We start from the raw sequence: 19,104 nt of genomic DNA, 5'->3' as shown, positions 1-19,104 counted from the left end.
ACTACATTATAAATTTGTGTATGAAGAGAAATTCTCAATTTATATAAGTCACAATTTTTTCCTTCAAGAAAGGTATCAGTCAAATATGGAAGAGATTTATATTTTCTTTTATGAAAAATAAAATCAATTATAGTAAATAATTTACCCTTCCTTCAAGTCGATTTGACTTGGATTTTCTTGACAAAACCTGATTCACCGTCTTCACATAATTTTCATCACAGTTGTTTGCCATGGTTAAAAGTAGATATTTGTTCTAAATTGGAGCCTTATGTGTTAGAAATGGGTATGAGTTAAAAATATTAGACTCCGACGCTAAAAAGTGAGCAGGGTTAAAAGTTGAGTACATGCTTTAAAAGTAGCATGGGTTAAAAGTTGGAGCCTATGCATTAAAGTAACCATAGGTTAAAAATAATTTTTATCTTAAAGATACAGTAGCAGGATTACTGAAAATATGATTGAAAGTTTATCTCCAGGTGCAATACTCCGATTTTTTTTTTGGATAAAAATCTTATTATCATCAAATTGGTTGTAACTTAATTTGAATCCATTTTGAACATGTCTTCAATCCCGTTAATCATTAGCTCTGATACTACTTGATGGGATAAAAAATAACAAGGCATCATGCGAAAATTATCAAACAAATCTTTGCGATGATAAATCAGATAACATAAAAAAAATTATTAAAAAGAGACATACTAATTTAATATGATTTGGTCAAGTGACCTACATCAATATACTAACATAGAAGAAAAGAAAAACTTATTGAGAGAATAAATTCTCTCCCTAAATGAAACTCTTTTGAGGACTATATTATTATATTGTGTATGAAGGAGGGATCCTCAATTTATAGAGGTCACAATCTTTTCCCCCAAGAAAGGGATCTGTCAAATATGAAAAAGATTTTTTTTAATAAAAAATAAAATTAACTATGATAAATATTTTACCCTTTCTTCAAGTAACAAGTAATACTCAAATACGAAAAGAAAATCAGTGCAAACCCTAACAATACTAAACAAATGAAGCGCTAGGAAACAAGTTATTTCTGATGACATTTTAAAAGATTTAATATGTGATTCTACTTCATTTTCTTTTTTGTTTGTACACATTTATAAAATACTTGATCTTCTCGCTGAGGTCTAAAAGATATATGTTAAATAATTTGGAGTTGGTTAAACTGGTAAAAAAATAGTTAAATTAATGATCAATGATATAAATATAAACTAGATGCAGAGATGTCCCAACCCAAATTTACTTTACCATTGTCTTCCTTCCATTTGGTATACTGTAAGTTCGACTTTTCAAGTTGTTGAATCATAGCTCGCCTCCTTTCACTATAGCTACCTGTTTGAGACATCTTGACATAAATTAGAAGAAATATGTATCTCTCAAATTTGGCTTTCCCCCTCTAATGTTCTCACTTATCTTGCCTTTTTCCACTCAAAGAGTCTCTTGATCGTGAATCTTTAGATTTATTAATAAACCTTATTAGTCACAACCGTTAGTGATAAGAATATGGAGTTAGAAAAAGAAAAGTGAAGGACCAAACCTAGGAAGAATAGGAATTAGTTAGTAGGAAAAAAAAAAGAAGGAATTTAAGAAACCCAAAACCCACAAGAATAAGGAAAGAAGTTACCTTAATTTTCAAGAACTAGGATCCCTCTTCTTGTTTCCTTTCTTGACTTGGAAACCAAATAATACTTGAATTCTAAAAATAATAATGAGCAATAAGACTTTTTTTTTTGGATAATTTTTGTTTTTTTTTGTTTTTTGGTTTTTTGCTCAAGAACCTCCCAAGATTGTCAAGATTGAAATCTTGATTAACCTATGCTCTGATACCACTTGATAACAACACGATAGGGGTTCAAGAATTACTAAAGAAAAATAAGAAAATCAAAATATATACGGAAGCTAAAAAGTAGAGAAACGAAAAAGAAGACAGAAATTAAAGATAGGTTGAATTCAAGAAAGTATTTCTTGAATTCAAGAAATCTATTCTTGAAGTTGAATCCTGACAACAACAATTAGCTAACGAAGAACAAATCGTCTTTGATAGAGAATTAAAAACAAGAGATAGATTGTGAAACCCGACCCTTTATAATAACAAGAACAATAATAAGCCTAAACTTATCACATTTCTTGAATACCTAGAAGTGATCTAAAATTTTGAATAGGGTTTAGTCTTACCACCTTAAGTTGAGTCTTGAAGGTTGAAGAATAAATCCAAGAGTAGCCACACACAAGAGTGCAAGAAAAATCTCATAATTTTTATTAATAATAGTGTATAATAATCTAAGTCTAAAAACAAAGAAGACACCCCTTATATAGGTGGGAGGGGTCACGAAATTAAGGCTAAAAAAATAAGAAAATAAAGTCCTATAAATAATTACAATACCTAGACAATTCATATCCTTTATCCTTGAGGTCTTCCTCCCAATTAACAATTTCTTTATTTGCACTTCTAATGGCCTTGTTTTGCTACTCTTTAGCTTGACATCTTGTTGAAGTCCTCTTTGAGATTCCAAAGCTTCATCCTTATCCTTGAATAGAGTTGAGCTTTCTAGGATGCTATCAATACCTAACTCATCCTCCTAGGTAAACTACCGAACATATGCTACAATTCAAATTGGAATTCATCCAATAAATAATATAAAAATACGAAAATCAATACAATTATTCTAATGACTGGTAGTACAAGTCATGAGCCACTAAGATTTATATTTATAACCCGGTACGAAAAAATACAACATCTGTTTTGAATATATATAAGCAAAAGTACAAATCCTAAGTTACCATGAACAAGTGGTAGCTTGTATCTGGAACGTTGGGGCATCTTCAATACTAGCCTTCGTACTCAGTAAGTATTTTGACTAACCTCAATGAAGAAATGACGAGTTTTTAAGTCAAAAGATACTCACTTTACTTAACATGTGATGTGCAATAGAATATATATGTACATGACAACAATACTGAAATCTAAGCATAAATTACAAGTAAGGCCATCAGTGCATATAGAGAAAATATGAACAAGCATCGTAAACAAACTAGCAATTCAATATATAGAGACGATATGCATGATTAAACAAGTCAAGTTACGCAGATTGCCATATAGAGAAGATATGTACCGTGAATCATCTCACCAATTAAAGCAGGATATAGAGAGGGTGTGCATTGTGAATCATTCCATCAATTAAAGCTGCATATAGAGAAGATATGCACCATGAATCATTTTATCAGTTAAAGCAACATATAGAGAAGATATGCACCATGAATCATTTTATCAGTTAAAGCAACATATAGAGAAGATATGCATCTAGCATCAATAAATCATCAACAATTGTAAATAGAAAAGATATGCATAAGTAAGCAAGTCAAAGTTACACAGGTTGACATATAGAGAAGATATTTACTGTGAATCAATTCTTCAACCAAAGCGGCATACATAGAATATATGCATAAAGAGGCATGTATACATTTTGGAGCTAGCATATTGAGAAGATATGCGATGAAAATCATGTATGATACAACCTATAGACCATACCGAACATGGATATACCCCGTGCACGCATATACGCTCGTCACCTCGCATGTACATCACCCTTGCATGTAACAAACAATGTCAATTATTAGAAAACATTTTCTCAAACCAAAGCTAGGCTAGAAACTTACCTTATCAGGCTAGTCTTCAACATCAAATCGCGTCAAAATCTCGTTCTAGCCCTCCAAACATGCAAATCCAAGCCAAACATCATCCAAGGAAGTTAAACAATGCTATAAGAAGTAATACCAATCAATAAAGCTTCAGTTTTTTATGAATTTCCAAAAAGTCAATAAAAGTCAACCCGGGCTAGCGTGCCCGAAATTCAAAACCAATACGTTGTCCCATAACCTGCCGAGTCCAAATATATAATTAGTCTCCAAAATCGAGTTCAAATCGATACTCAAATCCTCAAAATACATCTCTTAAAGTGTAGACAAAAATCTGAATTTTCACTTTAAAATCCCAATTTTTAGGTGTCGAAATCCATGAGGATTCATGATAGATAACCAAATCCAAGTGAAAATTCCTTACCTTCAATGTAGTAGTGAAATTTCTCTTCAAAATCTCCTCCTCTCGAAGTCTAGGGCTCAAAATATGGAAGAATGGGTAAAAGTCCTGAAATAACATTTTATGGTTTGCTCAGAAGTACCTTACGTGATTGCAACCATATGTACCATGATCACATAGAACAAATTGCCGTAACCATAGGGTATACAACTAAGCGATTATGTCTGAAGCCCAATGATCGCAAAAGCCAAGCAGTCGCACATCTACACGAACGCGGACACACCTTCGTGAACGCGAAGGTCAAATTCACCCTAGCTAACTCGGACTATGAGCGAACGCGATCACACACACACACGAATGCATAGGCCAACCTCCTCCTACCTCTACCTCTACGCGAATGCGGTCTGTCTCTAAGCGAACGCGATGACCAGTCTGCCCAGGTCTACGCGAACGCAGACATCACCTGCAAAAGTGAAGCACAATGATCCCAGCTCCCAAATCACTCTATGGGAACACGAATCATAATTGTCCAGTAGGCCAAAATCCTTCTCCGCAATTGCGAGCCCAACTTTGTGATTTTGAAGCATTGCAACACATCAACGACTTAACTGCTCCAAAATCAACCAAAATGATCCGTAACTACGCCGAAACACACCTGATCCCTCTTTGCTCTCGTTCAATAATACTAACAAGTACGAATACATTACCCAAACTTATCCAAAGACCCAAAAAATGATTAAAATCAAGAATCGAAGATCAAAATCCATTCTTTAACAAAATTTTCAAACATCGCCAAATGCGTCCAAATCATACTTACACATTTCGGATCACAACCAAGCTTTGCACATAAGTTCCAATCAACTAAAAGAACCTACCCAAAGACTCAAAACCATAATAGGAGTCCGATAATATTGAAATCAACTTCTAGCCAAAGATATGAACTCTTCAATTCTACAAATTGTCAACTTTCGACAAATAGAGCCAAAACCTTCTAGGAACATCTAAATTCAAATTCGAACATAAGCCCAAGTCCAAAATTACCATACAAATCTATTGAAACCATCAAATCCCGATTCCGAGGCCGTTTACTCAAAAGTAAAATCTTGGTCAACTCATTCAATCTAAAGCTACTAAATTTAGAATCGCTCTTCCAAATCAATCTCGAACCTCTTAAACACCGAAAACAACCATACAAACAAGTCATAATGAATTATATAAAGTCACTCAAGGTCTCAAATCACAGAACAAAATTCTAAAACTCAAAATGACTGGTCGGGTCGTTATATTCTCCCCACTTAAATATATGTTCATCCTCGAACGTGCCGAGTCGTTCCAAAGCTACCAAATCACTGCATAAACTCATCATACACATACCCATGGGTGATCTCACATCATCTCAATCTATATAAGACCATTAGCATAATTTGGATCGAAGATTCTTCCTTCAACCTAAGCTTACAATCTTTAGAACCAAATTCCAACTTCCGCAACTCCCTCTAAGATCTGATTCTTGTATATATGCGTTATAATCAATCCCCACAAGCTGCTTCAAGCCATAAATTTACTCCCAAGATATAACCACATGATATACCACATAACGCATATGCCCATAGCCATATCTTCCAACTATAATAGTTACTCGTTACCAAATTCGTTACCAGTAATTAGCAAAATGGCCTCATGGCCACTTAAACTTGTACGGGATTTTAAAGCTGATATATAAACTTTTAATTTTCCCATTTTAGCACCTTAACTCAACCAATTGAGTATAAATAAACTAATTCATCGGAGCGTGTAGCTCAATTGCCTGACAGGAAGAACACGTCAAATTCTAAGACCATTTATTATTTTACATATGTCATTTGTGGGCCCCTTTCCTTTAAAACTAATTTATCAAAATTTATCTCTTATTTTACTTCTTTTACTATTTCTTCTACACCTTTTAGCGTCGTAGTCCAAGAAAAAATCTCAGTCATCACCTGACCACATGCCTCAATCAGCCATGGACTTCCATAAAATCCATTCCATCTTTCACTTTTAATAAAATCCATACCCAAGTCAAAGAGTCAATCAGGCACCTGCTAAAATTCTATCAAGGCATCAAGAGAGCCGGCGAGGCTATGTCAAAAAAGTACATGAATGGTGAAATCAGAAAGAGGGAAGAAGCCGGACTGTGTAAGTGGGATTTCTGACCAAAACTCGACAATTTTTCGATGGTCTTTCTCTTTTCTCTATCTATCTTCTAATTTGAGATGGATACAAAAAAGAGAGGGGGAGTTAATGTGAGAGAAAGGATTTACAAAAATATTTTGACAAAATTCATTGCTTTTCTTTGTTTTTCACTATTGTTTCCTGGGTTTGAAACAAATAGAAGAGGGGAAAAAGATTGGAGTGAGGGAGAAAGAAAAGAAGGGGAGGTGTGGGGCAGACGACAATGGGGAAAGATGAAAAGAAACAAAAAAAAGGTCAGGGGAATAATGGTATTACTTATTTGGGGTGGGGGCTTATTTTCTTTCTCTTCATTTGCATTTTTTTGATTTTAGATTTTTGAAAATCAAAATAATTATAGTCACACGTGTAATTTACGTGACTTGCACACACTTTGTCCACATCACCTCTGCCACTGCTACATGTCCATGGTCAATGGTCGAATAGGTTTATTAGTTACCAAATACATGAGTTTGAGTGTTCATATGAGAATGATGTAAGTTCGTGGATCGACTTTACAAATGAGAGCAAGTTTAAGAGACCAGAAGGTCATTTCGCCTAAAATAAAACCTTGTTCCAAACCTTTGCAACATTGCTAATGATGAAAGAAACATGAAGAAACCCATAACCACCAATCAAATCAACCAGTCGTGGAGTTCTCTCTCCCGACAAGAACCATTGCCAAATTCTGAGCTGACTAATGACATTCTTCTTACAAACATACCTTATCCAAGATTGGATTGGGACTTATTTTCATATATTTTGGGACTATATTTATTGATTTCCTAGTTATTTAAGGTTATGTTTTCTTTTTTTTAAAAAAAATTTTTGGAATTACTTTCCAAGAATGACTTGGTGCCAAGTTGCTTGTAAATTTCCTTCAAGATTTCCAAGATTTTATCCAAGATTGGATTGAGACTTATTTTCATATATTTTGGGACTATATTTATTGATTTCTTAGTTATTTAAGGTTATGTTTTCCTTTTTTAAAGATTTTTGGAATTACTTTCCAAGAATGATGTAAGTTCGTGGATCAGCTTTACAAATGAGAGCAAGTTTAAGAGGCCAGAAGGCCATTTCGCCTAAAATAAAACCTTGTTCCAAACCTTTGCAACATTGCTAATGATGAAAGAAACATGAAGAAACCCATAACCACCCATCAAATCAACCAGTCGTGGAGTTCTCTCTCCCGACAAGAACCATTGACAAATTCTGAGCTGACTAATGACATGCTTCTTACAAACATACCTTATCCAAAACTAATTGGACTAATTCCAGGTCCAATAAACTCGTCTCACCCAGTACAAGCTGCTGACTGACTGGCCATATCAAATGCCATCTAGACCTCATACGACGCAATCCGCGCACTAAGTAACTGCTCGAATATGACCAACAATGAGAATAGAACCAAATAAGAGACCTAGGCTATAAGTCTAACAGATACAACCACAAAAGCACAATGCTATGAATCCATCACATAAGGGATAAACAAAAGACACGAAGTAAGCACAATGAATCGTATCCCAACATAACTTCGTTACGGCGTGTAACCCGATCTAACATTATACTAATCCATATGGTAATACCCATAAGCCATAATTCTCATACTCACCAAACACATGTGTATCAACAACAAGCACATACAATGTATAAGCATAACCATGGGGAGACGAATCGCATAATACACTATGAAAATGGTAAGCACGATTGAGGTGAAATAAGCAAATCAATATCTCAAGAGCCATCTCACTCACACATCGCCATAAGGCCTAAACATGACAATAACATGCACGTGAATAATCAAGTAGCTTTACAACCCATCGTAGCATAGGAGAGTAACATATGAAATAGATCAGGGCATGAATAAAATCAGTCCTACCCGATGATTCACCCAAAGTAAAAGTTGCGCTGAGTAAGCAAATTCAATCCAGTGTAGAATACACGTTCACATTAGGTCTATCAATAGTCCCCTAAACCGATTCAAACCATTCAGAAATAGGTAAATAGTCTTCCATAAGTCACATAGTGACTGTATCCATTACACATACAATCAACTGTCTAACCCTAAACATACTTTCACAGTCCTCAACCAAATGGGTAGTTTACCTCCACGAAGATCCCATCTCTAAATCTCATGAATACAAGAATCTCTATATTCGATCTTTAAATATCCCATTTAAATTACTGATGTTGTGTCATACACAATCATCTCATGACAAATGCTCCCATAAATCCTCTACATCGAGTAGTGATATACGGTTACCAACCATGCAATTTTTGAAGTACTAGTCAAATAACTGTAAATCAATACACAACGCGTCTTCCACAACACACACCTTCCCTAGGTAATACAAGATAGTGCTAGCACTCTCTTAAATATCTGGAATCTCTTATGCTGTATGGAACTCATTACCTTCCTTTCAAAACTGAACCGCAACTTTGTCCATTCAATCTCAACTGCACACAGCTCACCACATCTGTCATGATATTATATAAAAATATGAGAATTCCACTATCAACTTTGAATCATAAGTGTAAGGCCACGTAAAATTTCACCCAAAACCCGAGGCTTCGTGATGCCGGGGTAGACGTATGTGTTGATGAAAATTTCACTAAATTATTGATGAAAATATTTGTCAGAAAAAGGCAATTCTGTGGTCCGTTTCACGATCGCAGAACCGTTTTGCGAGCCGCATAAGCGTCGCAGAGTGAAGCAGAAACTTGAGTTAATTTTAGGACCTTTATGCGGCCGCATAATCATTTTGTGGTCCGCATAATACATCATAGAATAATCATGGAGATTTCTAGAGGGAAGTTCTGCAGTGCATTATGCGACCGCAGAACAGGTCTGCGGGCCGCAGACCTGCCGCAGACCCAACCCGAAACAACCCAGTTTTTAGAGATCAATTCTGCGGTCCATTTTGCGGGCCACACATCAGCTCTGCGGTCTACTCTGCGATCGCAGACTTGGAATCAGAGGGTCCACTTTCTGATTTTTATAACCCGACCCCATTTTGATAAATAGCCTTTGGGGCTCGTTTTGAAGGCAAAAATCTTATATTTTTAGAGAGAAGTGAGAGTGTTCTAGAGAGAGGAAGAAGCTCAAGTGCTTTGTTCATCAAGATCTTGTCCAAGCTTTGAAATCCAACAAGAAAATCTCACAAGATCTTCACTCAAGAGGTAATGTTCTAACCCTAGTCTTCAATTTCGAGTTTGGGGTAAGAGATGGGTGATTGGGAGTATGATTCTTGGGTGTGAGAGTATTATGTATACATGCATGTAACAATAAGGTTTGTGGGAAGATTGTTGAGCCCAAATGGGTAAAGATTGGGTTGTAAAGTAAAAGAAATCTTGTGGAAGAATCTTGTAACCAATTTGCACATCTAGTGTTTGATAAAATGCTCAAATGAGCTGAAACCATGAATCTTTCCCTAATTATGGTTCAATTTTATTATATCTCTAGTTGATTGGAATTGCTAGAAGTTTTGGGATGTTGTGGTAATCTAAGGGAAGCTCAAGCAAGGTATGTTGGCTAAACTCCTCTCTTAGAATTGAATCCCACGGTATTCATGTAATTTATGTAAGTCCCGAGTTGTTCATTATAAAATTGGCTATTCCGAATAAGCTTGTGTTGAAAGATATATGTGCTTTTATTATGTTATGTTATCATTTGAGAATGTGTTCAAAGTATGGGCTGTGCATTAAAAATGTTTCGATTTCAAGTCAAGTTCAAACGAAGGCTATTATGCCAAATTTTGTAAAAAATCTCTATGTGCCTAAGACTCTTAATTGCTCACATGTGTACTAAAAACCTTGATTTGAAACGCCTTGTTTTTTATGATGATAATGATGTTTGAAAGTGAACAAGGTGAGCATAAAATACTAAATACGACCGACGTGCCAAGAATGATTTTATAATTATGGCTACTAGTGCCAATGAAATGAAAAGATGTGAAAGAAGTATGAACCGAGATGATTGGTCGAAAAGGATGATGTCGATACATACATCATTGTGGTGAGATGGCCTAGCCGATCGGGTCGTGATCGGACGCCATGCCGCACACATGGTGGTGATTGTGCTGGAAAATATAATTGAAATTGTGATTGTGGTTGATGTCTCGGATGAGACGGTCTAGCTGATCGGGTCGTGATCAGACTCCGTGCTAAAAGTACAGTGGTATTATGAACGGTGGCATATTTGTACTAAAGATCTCCCACCTTAAGATATGAAAATTTATTTGAACGTTGTCTTGGTCTTAACTTGAGGTTTGACGTTGTTTGAGGCTTCTACTGATATTATGATTGTTCTTGCTTGTATTATTAATCGTTCTATTGAGAGGGTGTTTTGTCATTCATACTAGTACTATTCATATGTACTAACGTACCTTTTGCCGGGGGCGCTGCATCTTCAATAGATGCAGGTGGTTCCACAACAGGAGACATTGATCAGTAATAGCGGTACATCCTCTTCCCAGCTGACTTGGTGAGCCCCACTTCATTTTGGGGTCATGTATTTTTTGTTCCTTGTGTATTGTGTTTGAGGTATAGCCAGGGCCTTATTGCCGGCACTATCATAGTACTCTTTTGTATCTATTAGAGGCTCCGTAAACATACTGTGGGTTGTATATTAGTGCTGGGGAAGTCAAACAAGTTATGTTGTGTTTGAATTACTTGTTCCACTTCAGACCATGAAAATGTGTGTAATTTGAGACTTTAAAATGATGTTACTAATGGTAATGAATTGGTATTGTATACATGATCTCCTTATTGTCTAATTAACAAAAATATGTGTTCTCTTATTTCATAAGTGAGTTTGGGTAGAAAGTATCTAAGGGGCTTGCTTGACCGGGTTCACTTAGTTGAGCGTCGGTCGCACTCCCCGAGTTCGGGGCGTGACAAACTTGGTATCAGAGCCTAAGGTTTTAAAATGTCCTAGGATGTCTCAGAGCCGTGTCTAGTAAAGTCCTTCTTATCGGTGTGTTGTCGATCACATCTGTGATGACACGAAAGGTCATCTTTAAATTTAATATTAATTTTTGTGTTCGGAGACCTCGAATAGTACCTTTCAGCATTCCTCGACTTGCGTGCACAGTCAGTAAATTTCTTCGAAAAGTTTTTATGTGAAAAATATGAAATAGTGCTTTAAAACTCACTTAAGTTGACTTCGGTCAACAATTTTAGCAAACAGACTCGTATCGGTGTTCTGATGATTTTAATAGCTCTATATGGTGATTTTGGACTTAGGAGCATGTCCAGAAAATTATTTGGAAGTCCGTAGTTAAATTAGGCTTGAAATGGCTAAAATAGAAATTTAAGTTTGAAAGTTTGACCGGGGAGTTGACTTTTTGATATCGGGGTTGGAATACGATTCTGGAAATTTGAGTAGGTCCGTTATGTCATTTATGACTTGTGTGCAAAATTTGAGGTCAATCGGACTTGATTTGATAGGTTTCGACATCGAATGTAGAAGTTGAAAATTCATAAGTTCCTTAAGCTTGAATTGGGGTATGATTCGTGGTTTTAGCGTTGTTTAATGTGATTTGAAGTTGCGACTAAGTTCGTGTGATGTTTTAAGACTTGTTGGTATATTTGGTTGAGGTCCCAGTGGCCTTGGGTGAATTTCGGATGATTAACGGAATGAATTTTGGATTTGGAACCTTGGTGAAAATTTTCTGGTCCAGTATCTGGTTTCTTTCATCGTGTTCGCGAAGAGGAACTGGAGGCATGCAAAATTTACTCTTCGCGTTCGCGAAGAGGGGACCGCATTCGCGAAGGGTAATGGGCAGTGTTCATCGCGAACGCGTGGGAGTGTTCGCGTAGAAGGGTGAGGCCTGGCTGGGCACCAGGCGATAAGGCTTCGCGTTCGCGAAGGGAAGACCGCGTTCGCGAAGTCCAAGCTTGGCAAAGCATCGCGTTTGCGAGACTACCATCACGTTTGCGAAGAAGAAACCTGGGGAAGCACAAAAATGTGCTTCGCGAACGCGAGGGTCCTGTAGCGTTCACGAAGAAGAAATCCATGGATAGCAGAACTTAAGTTCTGGAAATGGGATTTCATCCCATTTTTCATTATCCGCGATTTAGAGATCGGTTTGGGCGATTTTCAGAGAAGGTTTCACAAGTTCGTACTGGGTAAGTGTTCCTTATCCTATATTGATTAAATTTCATGATTCGATACTCATTCACATCATGAATCCATGAATCTGTTGAAGAAAAATCAGATTTTTTTATAAAATCTTCCACAAGTGTAAAATGAAGATTTGAAAGGCAATCCGATGTCGGAATTCGATAATTTTTGTACGGTTGAACTCGTATCGGAACGGGTGTCATGATTCCATAATTTTTTGTTAGGTTTCAAAAAGTGGGCCCCACATTGACTTTTGTTGACTTTTCTGAAAATGACTTAAATTAAGTCTCTTTCGAATTGTGAATAATTTCTAAAGTTCAAATTGAATTGTTGGTAAATAATTTGCTACACTCTGCACTTCTTGAGGTATAGCTGCACAACGTTTGCAGCTTTGAAGTCCCCTTCTACTTTATCTTAGCTGTGTGCTTTCTTTCAGACAACTTTATTTTTATTCGGACCGTTGTTTGTATTATTATAGAAGCTCGTGCACTTGTGACTTCAGTTCTGGGATGGTATTTAGACATCATATTATTTTTGGGTTGCGCATTTAAATTCAGATATTATTCCGATTATTGGTTTCGATACTATTTAATTAAGATGAGTTGTTAAAAATAGTTTAAATTATTCTAACATTGGCTTGCTTAGCAAGTGAAATGTTAGGCGCCATCACGGTTCTGAAGGTGAGAATTTCGGGTCGTGACAAGTTGGTATCAGAGTGCTAGGTTACTTAGGTCTCACGAGCAAGCTTAGTAGAGTCTGAAGGATCGGCATGTAGATGTCTGTACTTATCTCTTAGAGGCTATGAAGTTTAGGAATAATATCACTTCTTTCTTATTCTGTCGTGTGATTTTATTCTATCATCGATGATTGAACCATTATATTCTTATTCTCTCGCAGATGGCGAGAACACGTAATACATATACCGACGGACAGGGACCAGAGTCCCCGGTGGCAACTATGGCCAGGGGTAGAGGCTGAGGCCGTGGTCGTGCCAGAGGTCGAGGTAGAGGAAGAGGTAGAGCTCAGTCTAGAGCTCGAGCAGCACCACCTGTTGTAGAACCTCAAGTGGATTTGGAAGTGGAGGTTCCAGCTCAGACAATACATGTTGGACCAGTTCAGGTCCCGGAAGGATTCATAGCTACTCGAGTACTTCAGGACGCTCTAGTCCGTTTAGTGAGCCTAATGGAGGGTGTGGCCCAGAATGGTACATTTCCAGTGGCACCAACCGTCTCACAGGCTAGGGGAGGAGCAAAAACTCCCACTACTCCCGCTCCGGAGCAGATGGCTCCCTAGTATCAGGCTCCAGTAGTTACGCCAGTTGGGATAGTTCAGCCAGTTGTTGCGGAACAGGACAGTGATAGACCTGCCATGTCTTCTGAGGCTTAATTGAGGTTGGACAAGTTTGCTAAGCTCTTTACAGTTCACTTCAGTGGTACACCTTCTGAGGATCCACAGGATTATCTTGACCACTGCCATGAGGTACTGCGGAACATGGGAATAGTTGAAAGCAACAGAGTTGATTTTGCTGTATTTCAGATGACTGGTTCCTCCAAGAGGTGGTGAAGAGAGTATGTACTCGCTAGACAAGGGAATTCACCTGCAATTACCTGGGATCAGCTCTCACAGCTATTTCTGGAGAAGTTTATTCCTATTACACTGAGAGAGGAATATCGCAGGTAGTTTGAGCGTCTCCAGCAGGGTAGTATGACTGTTACCCAGTATGAGACCTGATTTGTGGACTTAGCACGTCATGACATCGTCTTGCTTCCTACTAAAAAAGAGAGAGTGAGGAGATTCATAGATGTGCACATTCAGCTCCTATCAGTGCACCACCGCTCTAAAATTATTATAGCAGTTATTCGGCCCGTTCAGGCTAGCTTCAGCTTCAGCAGCCACAACAGCAAGATGGGTGTTATGAGTGTGGGAACATTGGTTACATCAAAAGGTATTCCCTAGGTTGTCGAACAATAGATCTCAGCAGAATTCTCGTGCCATCATACCGGCACCGATTGCTCCACCGCCCGCCCAGCCAGCTAGGGGCAGGGGTCAGACAATTAGAGGTGGAGGTCAGGTTGTTAGAGGTGGAGGCCAGCCAGTTAGAGGCGGAGGCTGTCCCAGAGATATAGCTCTGAGTGGTGGGGCTCAACCTCGATTTTATGCTTTTTCAGCTAGGCCTGAGGCCGAATCATCCGATGTCGTGATCACATGTATTGTTCTAGTTTTCCATAGAGATGCTTCAATTCTATTTGATCCAGGATCTACTTATTCTTATGTGTCCTCCTATTTTGCTTCATATCTGGTTGTGCCTCATGATTCTCTGAGTGCTTCTGTGTGTGTGTCCACACCGGTGAGAGATTTTGTTATGGTAGATCATGTCTATCGTTCGTGTGTGGTTACTATTAGGAGTCTTGAGACTAACGTGTATCTTCTACTTTTTGATATGGTAGATTTTGATATTATATTGGGAATGGATTGGCTGTCACCTTATCATGCTATATTAGATTGTTATGCCAAAACAGTGACTTTAGCCATGCCGGGGTTACCTGGAATAGAGTGGAAAGGAACTCTTGGCCATTCCACCAGCAAGGTTATCTCTTACGTGAAAGCTCGTCGTATGGTCGAGAAAGGGTGTCTAGATTATTTGGCTTATATTCGAGATCGTAGTGCGAATGTTCCTTCTATGGATTCAGTCCCAGTTGTCCGTGAGTTTCTAGATGTATTTCCTACAGATTTGCCGGTGATGCCACCTGATAGAGATATTGACTTCTGTATTGATTTGGCTCCGGGCACCCAGCCCATTTCTATTCCACCATACCGTGTGGCCCCACCGGAACTAAAAGAATTGAAGGAGAAGTTACAAGATTTGCTTGATCAGGGATTCATTAAACCTAGCATCTCGCCCTGGGGTGCACCAGTGTTATTTGTAAAGAAGAAAGATGGTTCAATATGGATGTGTATAGATTATCGGCAGTTGAACATGGATATTATCAAGAACAAGTATCCGTTACCAAGAATTGATGACTTATTTGATCAGCTTCAGGGTGCCAAGGTGTTTTCAAAGATCGATTTGAGGTCTGGATATCATCAGTTAAAGATTAGGGCATCCGATGCCCCTAAGACAACTTTTCGGACTCGGTATGGGCATTACAAATTCCTAGTGATGTCATTTGGGTTGACAAATGCCCCAGCAACATTTATGGATTTGATGAACCGGGTATTCAAGCCCTATCTGGATTCTTTCGTGGTTGTATTCATTGATGATATCTTGACTTACTCTAGCAGTCGAGAGGAGCATGAGCAACATCTTCGGATTGTACTTCAGACTATGAAGAATAATCAGCTATATGCCAAATTTTTGAAATGTGAATTTTGGTTATACTCAGTTGCCTTTTTGGGGCATGTTGTATAGGCATAAGGCATAAAAGTGGATCCTAAGAAGATTGAGTCAGTTCAGAATGGGCCTAGACCTACTTCAGCTATAGAGATCCGGAGTTTCCTAAGTTTGGCAGGTTATTATCGCCGGTTTGTGGAGGGGTTTTCATCTATAGCATCCTCACTGACCAAATTGACCCAGAAGGGTGCCCCATTCAGATGGTCAGACGAGTGTGAGTTGAGCTTTCAGAAGCTCAAGACTGCTTTGACTACGGCACCAATGTTGATATTACCCACAAGTTCAGGATCTTATACAGTGTATTGTGATGCATCTCACATTGGGCTTGGTGCAGTATTAATGCAAGATGGCAGAGTGATTGCATATGCATCGCGGCAATTGAAAGTTCATGAGAAGAATTACCCTATTTATGACTTAGAATTGGCAGCCATTGTTCATGCGCTGAAGATTTGGAGACATTACCTTTACAGTGTCTCATGTGAGATATTCACTAATCATCATAGTCTACAGAATCTGTTCAAACAAAAAGATCTCAATTTAAGGCAGAGAAGATGGTTGGAGTTATTGAAAGACTATGATATTACCAATTTGTATCACCCTGGAAAGGCCAATGTGATGGCCAATGCTTTGAGTAGAAAGGCTGTGAGTATGGGCAACCTTGCGTATATTCCGGTTGGTGAGAGGCCGTTAGCTGCAGATGTTCAGACTTTGGCCAATCAGTTCGTGATGTTAGATGTTTCAGAGTCTAGTCAAATTCTAGCTTGCACGGTCGCTCGGTCTTCCTTATATGAGTGTATCAGAGAGCGACGGTATGATGATCCTCATTTGCTTGTCCTCAAGGACACGGTGTGACACGGTAGTGCCAAGCAGGTTGCTGTGGAAAATGATGGAGTTCTGCAGATGTAGGGTCGTATTTGTGTGCCTAATGTGGATGGGCTTCGTGAATTAATTCTTGAAGAGGCCCACAGTTCTCGGTATTCTATTCATCTGGGTACCGCCAAAATGTATCAAGATTTGCGGCAACATTATTGGTGGAGGAGAATGAAGAAGGATATAGTTGCATATGTAGCTCGGTATTTAAATTGTCAACAAGTCAAGTATGAGCATCAGAGACCTGGTGGTCTGCTTCAGAAGTTAGAAATTCCTGAGTGAAAGTTGGAGCGTATCACTATGGATTTTGTTGTTGGTCTCCCACTGACTCAGAGGAAGTCCGATGCAGTATGGGTCATTGTGGACAGGTTAACCAAGTCAGCACATTTCATTCCCGTGGCAGTTACCTATTCTTCAAAGCGGTTAGCTGAGATTTACATTCGCGAGATTGTCCGCCTTCATGGTGTACCAATGTCTATCATTTCTGATCAAGGTACACAGTTCACCTCACACTTCTGGAGCGCTGTACAACGCGAGTTAGGCACGCGGGTTGAGTTAAGTACAACATTTCATCCACATACAGACGGACAATTAGAGCGCACTATTCAGATACTGGAAGATATGCTTTGCGCTTGTGTTATAGACTTTGGAGGTTCTTGGGACCAGTTCTTGCCACTTGCGGAGTTTGCCTATAATAACAGCTACCAGTCCAACATTTAGATGGCTCCATATGAAGCATTAAATGAGAGGCGATGTCGTTCGCCAGTTGGCTGGTTTGAACCGGGAGAGGCTCAGTTGTTGGGTACTAATTTGGTACAGAATGCCTTGGATAAAGTTAAGGTTATTCAGGATCGACTTTGCACAGCTCAATCTAGGTAAAAGAGTTATGCCGACCGTAAGGTTCGTGACGTTGCATTCATGGCAGGAGAAAGAGTATTGCTTCGAGTTTCACCTATGAAAGGTATAATGAGGTTCGGAAAGAAGGGCAAGTTGAGCCCTAGGTATATTGGACCTGTTGAAATTCTTAAAAGGGTGGGTGAAGTAGCCTACATGCTTGTACTACCACCTAGTTTATTAGCAGTTCATTTGGTGTTCCATGTATCCATGCTCCGAAAATACCATGGTAATCCGTCCCATGTATTAGATTTCAGCTCAGTCCAATTGGACAAAGACTTGACTTATGAAGAGCAGCCGATGGCTATTCTAGCCCGGCAGGTCTGACAGTTGAGGTCTAAGAGTTATCCTTCAGTTCGGTACAATGGAGAGGTCAGTCGATTGAGGTAGCTACCTGGGAGTCCGAGTCGGACATGCGTAGTAGATATCCACACCTTTTCACCATCTCAGGTAATTTTCTAATTCTGTTCAAGGACAAACGTTTGTTTTAGAGGTGGAGAATGTGATGCCCCGAAAGGTCATCTTTAAATTTAATATTAATTTATGTGTTCGGATCGAATAGCACCTTTCAGCATTCCTTGACTTGGGTGCGCAGTCCGTAAATTTTTTCGGAAAGTTTTTATGTGAAAAATGTGAAATAGTACTTTAAACTCACTTAAGTTGACTTCGGTCAACATTTTTAGCAAACGGACCCGGATCAGTGTTTTGATGATTTCAATAGCTCTGTATGATGATTTTGGACTTAGGAGCATGTCCGGAAAATTATTTGGAAGTCCGTAGTTAAATTAGGCTTGAAATGACTAAAATATAAATTTAAGTTTGGAAGTTTGATCGGGGAGTTGAATTTTTGATATAGGGGTCGGAATCCGATTCTGAAAATTTGAATAGGTCTGTTATGTGATTTATGACTTGTGTACAAAATTTGAGGTCAATCGGACTTGATTTGATAGGTTATCGGTATCGAATGTAGAAGTTGAAAATTCATAAGTTCCTTAAGCTTGAATTGGGGTATGATTCATGGTTTTAGCGTTGTTTGATGTTATTTGAGATTGCAACTACGTTCGTGTGATGTTTTAGGACTTGTTGGTGTATTTGGTTGATGTCCTGGGGTCTCGGGTGAGTTTCGGATGGTTAACGGAATGAATTTTGGATTTGGAACCTTGCTGGAAATTTTCAGGTGCAGTTTCTGGTTTCCTTCATCGCGTTCGCGAAGAGTAACTGGAGGCAGGCGGAATTTACTCTTCGCGTTCGCGAAGAGGGGACCGCATTCGTGAAGGGTAATGGACAGTGTTCATCATGAACGCGTGGGAGTGTTCGCGTTCGCGTAAAAGGGCGAGGCCTGGCCGGGCACCAGGCGATAAGGCTTCGCGTTCGCGAAGGGGAGACCGCGTTCGCGAATGCCAAGCTTGGCAAAGCATCGCGTTCGCGAGACTGCCCTTGCGTTTGTGAAGAATAAATCTGGGGAAGCATAAAAATGTGCTTCGCGAATGCGAGGGTCCTGTCGCGTTCGCGAAGAAGAAATCCCTGGACAGCAGAACTTAAGTTCTGGAAATGGGATTTCATCCCATTTCT

Source organism: Nicotiana tomentosiformis, chromosome 1, assembly GCF_000390325.3.
Source record: "Nicotiana tomentosiformis chromosome 1, ASM39032v3, whole genome shotgun sequence".
Lineage (NCBI taxonomy): Eukaryota > Viridiplantae > Streptophyta > Magnoliopsida > Solanales > Solanaceae > Nicotiana > Nicotiana tomentosiformis.
The sequence above is the reverse complement of the archived record's forward strand: the minus strand, read 5'-3'. Positions refer to the sequence as shown.